This window comes from Phalacrocorax aristotelis, chromosome 2, assembly GCF_949628215.1.
Source record: "Phalacrocorax aristotelis chromosome 2, bGulAri2.1, whole genome shotgun sequence".
Lineage (NCBI taxonomy): Eukaryota > Metazoa > Chordata > Aves > Suliformes > Phalacrocoracidae > Phalacrocorax > Phalacrocorax aristotelis.
In genome coordinates this window covers 5,038,888-5,046,894 of record NC_134277.1, presented here as the reverse complement: position 1 = coordinate 5,046,894, position 8,007 = coordinate 5,038,888, and the positions used below count along the sequence as shown (strand labels likewise).

Below are 8,007 nucleotides of genomic sequence, written 5' to 3'. Positions count from 1 at the left end.
ACACTTCAGGAATGAACCCAGGCTCTCTAGCCTGCTCACAAGCAGTTTATTGCTAGAATGCAATATCTGATATTGAAGAATCAGCTTCTTTGGACACATTGCAGTAGGCTGCTGTGTCCTCCTTGGAAGAGGATAACTCTTCAGATGAGTTATCCTTGTATTGCAGAGAGCCATGTTTACAAATCTGAAAGGAGCATTTAACAGTAAATAGTCTCTTCTGGGTAATGAGCTTTTATGCTTCTAAGAACTAGCCTTAATTGAAGAACAAGCAGTTGCTTTGTCCTCCAAGCCACTGGAGCCTGTGAAGAGGGAGGAGGTTTTATGTGTGATGTTCTGTGTCAGTTCTTATGTAAGGTTTCCCGTCAGATGTGTTTACTTGGCTAATACCAGTTGTGAACTTCTTTTTTTTTTTTTTTTGGTTGGGATTGTTTTGCAATATTAATTTAAAAATGGGCTGTTCCAGCCCTTCTTATATTTAGTAGCACTGCTGTAGACATCAGCAGACAAAAGAAGTAGACCTGTTCAGGTACCTATATATAACTCTTCACTGCAGCACTGGCTTAGAAGGGCCCCAGAGATGTCAGTAAAGTGATGTGACTAAGGTGGCCTCCACACTTGCTGCAGCGTCCAGTGGGTAACCAGCAACTACTGGGGGGGACCCCATGAGCGCTGAGCTGTGCTGGGTGAAGGATTTGAAACTGCAGTGACTGCAAGCTGTCGACATCAGCCACGGGAGGCTGCTTTGCTGTGGCCACTCCTCCTTCTGCCCCACATGCTTTTGTGGAGGGTAAATGCTTGCTCACAGCATTCCCCTGAGCAGGTGCCGCTCCCCTCCTGCTCTGGTTTTCCTTACATTTAGAAAGGCAGGAATGCTATGCAATTTACACAGCTGGCAATTTTTGGCCTTGTTGGACAGGCCAGAGTGACTGGTAATCAAACCTGAGCATTAATCGAGGTGTATTATTGCAGCGTTTCTCCTGACAAATTTCTCTCCAGGGTTTTGCAGGTACCGACGGGGTCCTACAGTGCTGATACTGACAACAGCAGCTAGTTCACACGTAACTGCCTGTGGCAGTCTGGTGCCGCTTCCTCCCAGAGAGCTTTCGTATAACATGTGTATGTGTTTCTGAAACCAGGATGTTGTTTGCTGTGTATTGAGTCTTTATATTTCTAAGTACTGTGACTGACTGGGAAAAGAGCTGTCATTTCTCTATTACCGCAAGCCTGTTCAGACACACACATACCCACACAATGCTCTCTCCTGGGCAATAGTACAGCTGTTCTTTTATTTGTGATAATTGTTTTATTATTGTTATTCGGCTAACATGAAAGCTGGGTGGTTGAAAATAATCAGAAAGCTAAAGCAAATTGTGTCTCGAGGGCAGCGAATGGATTGGAGGAAAAAGAATTTTTATACTAAAGTGCTCTTAGGTGGTACTGACTGATTAAGACTAAATCTTACACTTGGCACCAGCACCCCTCAGTGATCCAGGAGTCCGAGTCAAAGTCCCTGGTCTAAATCTGGCTGCAGAGAGATTTAAATTGCAGTCCCAAAGCTTCTGGAATAAACAGTGAACTATTGCTCCTTTAGTCAGACCCTTCCTTGACCAGACATTACAGCCCTTTTGAAATGTTATGCTCATTTCCATAAACCCCTGATACTTTTGCATGGGAAAAAAAAAAAAAGAAAAAAAAAAGCCAGGAATTTCTTGAGCAGACCTTCTTAGGATCCCATCTCTATCAGAGTAATCTCTTCTGTAGGTCTTTTCTCGATCTAGTATATTTGCTGGTGTTAGTTGACAAATGAGAAGGGTTCTGATATGATTTGGTCCCATATGTAAGCACTAGTGAAGCTGCGGCACAAACCAGAGTTCTGCAGATACGTAAATGAATCAGAAATTGCTTATTTTTTGCAGTCAAGAGATAATTTACGCATGCAATCTATCACACTCTCCTTACTGAACTTTCCACTGACAGGCTAACAAAACTTCTGGGATGCCGTGAAATCCAGGATGAAGGCAGTTAATAGGTTTTCATGAGGCTGATGGTATCTGGCATGGCACTGGTGGAGAGAGGTATGCGCTGTGGTGCCAGGGTACTGGGCACTACCAAAGAACCCAACGGCATTTACTCACCCATAACAAAAATACACAGCAGGCCATATGAAAAAATCTAATCCAAGAGAAGTTACAGTTCCTGTTCATCGAACTACCACGTGTGCAGCCAATGGCCTATAGCATGAAAGAATACAATCTGGTACTTAAATCTGAGGACTCTTATGTTTATGAAATTGCATTCTTTCTAGCAGTGTTCAAAGGTAAGGATTAGATAACTCTATTCCAAAATCCATTGCTGACATCTGAAAACAAGGCTTGCAGCAAGGCCCGTGTATCAATAGCGCCCCACATCCTTAGTACTCATTAACCAGGGGCAGAGCTGCAGGAAGGGTCCACCTCACATGCTCCAGCTCGTGCTGAGCGGGAGTGATTGTGTGGATCTGCAGGTTCTCCAGCCCTGTCAGGGTTGTTTTCTTCCCTGTTCATCATTTTTAAAAGTGGATGTGGGAGACAGCTGGCTCAAATTCCACACCCACCCACACCAGTAGCTGCCTCAGTGTCAACAGTTGACAAGCCTAAATTGTGAAGTGCTTCAAGAATAGTGAAAAAGTTGAGCCTGCTATGCTGAGAAATCCTTTATTCCCCTGCAGGAATGATGCATAAGCCAAAGGTTAGAACTATTTTATTTCTGGGTGCGTATATCTATGGATGTGACTGACTGTAATGTAAATCAAGGTTTTTAAGCAATACCAAAAATACAGTAGATTTGTTAATATGATGAATCTTTAAACAGCAGAGGAGACTGAGTATGTATACTTTTTATTTTTGGTCATTTAAACTAGGAATATTCAAATGACGTTCAGCAAATATTTGCTCCTGGTTGTAAATAAACTTTGGCTTATCCTGATACTCCTGCCATGTTTGCTTTGCGCAACAGTCCAGAGAGAGGATTTATTTGTCAGATCACATCTGTGAGTGATTCTTGGTCTGTATTTTCTTTACAAGCATTTATTATGTAGGTTGAAACACAGGGATTCAAAGTTCAGGATGTGTTGGGTAGCTGCTGTGCATTTTGGTTCCGTGCGTAAGGAACAGAGCAATTAGAATTGCATTTCCTCAGGGGATAATTATGTTTACAAATTTCAAACATGCTCTCTGCAAATACGCTGGAGTACTAGCCTAAATTGTTTTGTTCCCACAAGCACAGCAGATGATTTTATCTTCCTCTTTGACACCGGACTGCCCAGTTAGCCCCTCCTTTTTCACAGCTGCACTACATTACTTCACCACCTTCTTGTAGAAACTAGTTACAGAAGCAAGAGAGAGATTATTACCCGGCATCTTCCCTAAGAGACAGACTACAGAAAATATTTCATGTCAATAATTCAGACTGTTCAGCTTAAGGTAAGTCGAATTTCAATTTATCCCACACGGAAAACTTGCCACAGACTTCAGTGCAAGCTAGGTCTCCCGCTCCCCACGCGCTCCGTGCTTCAAACAAGGCCTCACCACAGTTTCTTTTTCCCTCTGTACACCACCGCCACTATGGCCACTTCGAGATTTAAATCAGCTTCGCTTGGCAAAAACAACTAGAAATGGACTGAAAAAAAAATAGGTTGCCTGCTAGAAAGCACTGGGAGATTTCTCTGCTCACTGGCAGAATGATCAGCAAAATCCTTTTGAAGATTTCAATTTGCTGAGGGTACTAGGGCAGGCACAGGAACAAGTCTTAAAGAACTGACATAAATCTCAGCTTTTTCTAAGGTTTGTGGACATCAGACAATAGGGTGGATTAGGTAAGATGGTCCCTCAACAAGATGCCAGAGAGAAGACAATATATTTTGGGTCTTAAAATTTAATTGTCAACATTTACTACCAAAGAAACAGTTTAATGGAAAACTGAATTGACCATGATCTGTCCTTGAGCATCAGAATGGAGGAAAAAGCCTCAAATATACTTTCTGTCCACGATGCAAAATTGCCTCTTGTTACAGCCCTGCCAAGAAACCAGCACTCCTAGACCAGATATTGGCTGTTCCCATCAGGGAAGCCAGCCTGCGCTCCACGCTGCTCTAGAAAGAGTCCTACTTTGCTTGGATTGCATTCATGGGATCCACTTTTGTGAAAGGCTGAAGGAAGTGAGTCAAATATCCTCTCCGTGTCCCCACCTGAGATGAAAAGAGCTGTGGTACATGGCCAATGCACCTAAGATTTGGTGGGAGAGCACAGGCCCAGGGATGGAAAGGAAGGTGACCTTCTGTAACAAGCATCAAAAGCACAAGTCTGGGCACTCTTGTCCTGTCTTCACCTTCCCTTGTTGTCAGACATCACTTTATCTATACCTAGAAAATGGCAGGAAATCTTCAACGGTATCAGGACCAACACAAATTCCTGAAAACCTCTACCAATATCCTATAAATAATAGTGATTCTCTACCGACAGACACTTCCAAGTTCTGACATTTAACTTGTTCTTCATTTGTGATATGTGTCCTATGGGTACTGTACAGTGCCATTGTGTTCAATCAGAATGTCATGTAGTATCAGCTCAGCACCCTGAAATATATGTCGATTCTACCATATAGCTGGATTTATAAACCAAACTTGGAACGGTAACTTGATAACAAAACAATTCAGATTGTCTATACCCTTGCTGGGGTATTAACTCCTAGCACAGGCAGTGTACAGTAGATGTGTTGCCTCTTTTTCTCCTCTTTCTTCCCAAGCGTAGATGTCAGACACATAATTAAGGTGACTTAAAAAGTGACAGTGAGTGGGATTCATGAAGCCAGATACAGATGACCACACGCTACATTTGAGGTTTTGCCTAGATTCTCTGCAAAGATAATGGGAAGGAATAGATGCTTGCTGGGTATTGTTCATCTTACCCTAAAAAGACTTTTAAAACGTGACAGGTGATTTGTGCCCTAAAATTCCTCATTTTTCTGCATTGACAAATGAAGCACCGAGTAATGTGCTCAGCTGTAGATATCTACAACCTTGCCCATTTTAGCCGTGTGGCAACGGTGCATGCTTACAGCCCATGGGAAATAGGAATTAATTTATTTTGGTGCACAACTATCAACAAAGGGAGTCTGGAATAATTTATATTGCCTGTCGTTTGGCCTGGGATAAGAACAAGTGCGTAGACAACTCAACCGAAGGTTGATAACCTATTAGGCCTTGGTAACTTGATCTCACTTGTAAGTCCTCAGGATAGTCATAAGAAAGGAATACAAAGAAAGATGAAGTGATCTATATTCTCTCCAACAAGACTCACACCTCTGCATGAGCTGTGTGGAAGGAAAGACAACAGAAGTACAGTGTCAGCCAGCAAGATAAAAGAACACATTTGCAGCTGATTTTTCTTGTCCAAAATCACACCAACTGAAGAACACATTCGACCTTTCTCCAGAAAAAAAATATCCCTTCCTAATAATTAATGATTAAGGAGATAAGTTAATGTATACTGGAGATAAAAAGTAGACACAGCAACAGCTCTGTGGGCTGTAATGGTGCCATGTGAGATTTCATGAGCTGAGAGCTGGGCTCCATCGCTGAAGTTGTTGGTTCTACCGGAGGCACGTGGCAGGCAGTGAGGAATCTGTTAATGTCTCTGTTCTGTTCTCCAGGCTGTCAGGAAACCGTGATTGCAAGGTTTACCAGGAGTTTCTTGCAACAAATTGCAATATGCTGAATACTGCTTTTCCAAGAATATCACCATGTATAATTTACAAACAAAAAGATAAGCAATAAACAAGAGGAGAGGAGATCTGAAGAACTTCATAATGATTGTAGAGTGTGAAGATGGAACTATGGACAAAGAAATTTATCAAATTTCATGAACATCTATTGCCTTAAATCTCTCCTCCTTGGTTGGAAGAGGCCTCCTACCTTCAGTCTAACCTTCTTGAAGCAGGACTATCACAAACACTAGATCAACTCAGATGTGGTTTTGTCTAGGTGAGTCTTGGGTGGTGAGTCAAGGATGGAGATCTGACAACTTCTGTTAGCAACCTGTTCCACTGCTACCCTTCTCTGCTACTGGAAATGTCATACTCGGTGTCCAGCCTGAACTGCCCAAGCTGCAGTGTGTGGTTTTTGCCCTTTGTTATATCCACTGCCAGTGCTGAGAAGGGTTTGAATCCCATATCTCTGCATACTTTCAGTGTCAGGTTTCTCCTCTTTTTTTGCTGCCAGCAACAGTATTTTGAGTTCCTTCCCTACTCCCCCATCAAAGTTATCTGGCAGACTGTGATGTAACCAGAGAGGGTGATCTTGTGCTGACAGCAAACCTGCATATGGGGATGAAGCTAATGAATCTCATCACACCCCACACTCCATCTCTAGTACTGTTGCATGTGAAGGGAAGAAAAGAGACATTCCTGAACCACCCTCCAAATGCTGGCATCCTTGCTGCAGTGATAGGTTTCCTTCATGTCTGACTTTTCTGCTAAATGTGAGGCTTGGCACAGAGAATATATTAAATAGAAAGAAATTCGATATAATTTTTAATCTACATTAACATAATCTCTTTCTGGTCAACCGAGTCTTCCATGTTTCAGCTAGATTTGGCCTTGGTGTTTTGATACAAAGACCCATTTCTACTGCCAGACCATCTCACCTGGAGTGACCACAGACTTTCAGTGCATCCTTCCCAGGCCTCACAGTCATTGGCTGAGCATGACTGGTAGATAGGTTTGACCTGAAACCCACAGCACTATTTAATCTGGCTCTTCTGGTCAGTAAGTTTACAGAATGATTCCATGATCCAAATGTTCTTACTCCTTCCTTCCCAGGAGTCACCGAGCAGGGCCAGACCTTCTGCAAATGCCGTTGCAGTGGTTTGTTTTACTCTGCTAGTCGCAGCTGCCATCTGACTCCAGCATGAAGATTAGGGGCTTGTTTGCCAGGTTAAACAACGACGACGACATTTGGTTTCCTTGACTGACCCTGACCTCGATGTTAATCAGTCCTGTGTACTCCTGCTGCAGTTCCATATGGATGCTGACATTTCTGTACAGGTCTTTCATGTGATCAGTTTTCTATTTGTTGAGTCCCTTCTCCCTGAGGACCCAAATGTCACTTCGGCTGCAGGCCAAGCTGCAGGATCTGCAGGTTTCCTGGTCAGTTAGGGACTGTGACAACTCTCTGTCCTGTGTTGGTCAGGAACACCTTTTTCAGCTTGGCTGTAACTATTCCCAAAGTCACAGCACGGTTGACCTGACAGCCACTGGGCTCCAACCACTGATGCCCTTTAGCTGCCCTGGGTCGACACTGTCTTGGCTTTAGATGCAACAAAACTCCTTTCTGCTGCTTCCCATCAGTCACAGGTCGAACAGCAGTGCTAACAATGTGCCAGCAGAGAGACATGGCCAGAATGAAACAGAGCTTTCAAGCTGACTCTGTTTGGACCCATTTGGAGTTTTTAATTTCTGTCATGTCTTTGCAGAGATCTGTATTTCAAAGGTCTACCACCGCCTACCCCAGCAAATGGCATCACGTTTCTCTCCTTCCCCATGTGTGCTTTACAAGCCTCCAGTGACGGAAGCTTGTACTGGAGTGACTTCTTGCTGTCAAGACTGAGGGTTACAAGTTTTTCTCTGTCTGCTTTGAACAGGGGCTGATAATGAGCAAACACATCTTTTCGTGCCTGCCTGCTAAGCCAGGACTAGGTTCTTCTCAGTGAGTTCTAGTGCCATGCCAATGATATTTCTCCTTCTTTTGAGAGAAGACCTCCTGATGGAAGTTAGAAAGGATGTCAATTCCTTCCCTAACCTGTTTATAGAATTTCTGAGCAAGGTTTAAAGCAACTTTTAATACTGGATATATTTCTGAAGTGAGCATATATTTTTAAAGGCTGACATCTCCACACGGCTGAGTTTATGGAGCATGTAACTACACTCAAAATGGAATAGACTTATTTGAATTATCCACACTTTTATAAAGCC

At 43.0% G+C, this 8,007-nt stretch overlaps 1 long non-coding RNA gene across 4 annotated transcripts in view; it reads left to right on the top strand.

The window, feature by feature from the left end:
• The first annotated feature begins 2,448 nt into the window (after positions 1-2,448).
• LOC142052333 (uncharacterized) overlaps positions 2,449-8,007 on the top strand; it is a 34,823-nt gene continuing 29,264 nt past the window's right edge. For 2 of the 4 annotated variants that reach the window (XR_012658798.1, XR_012658796.1), the window contains exons 1-3: positions 2,449-3,461; positions 4,052-4,195; positions 5,689-6,019. This is a non-coding gene — a long non-coding RNA (uncharacterized LOC142052333). The remainder of the gene's footprint in view (positions 3,462-4,051; positions 4,196-5,688; positions 6,020-8,007) is intronic. The other 2 variants (XR_012658795.1, XR_012658797.1) reach the window with 2 other exon arrangements.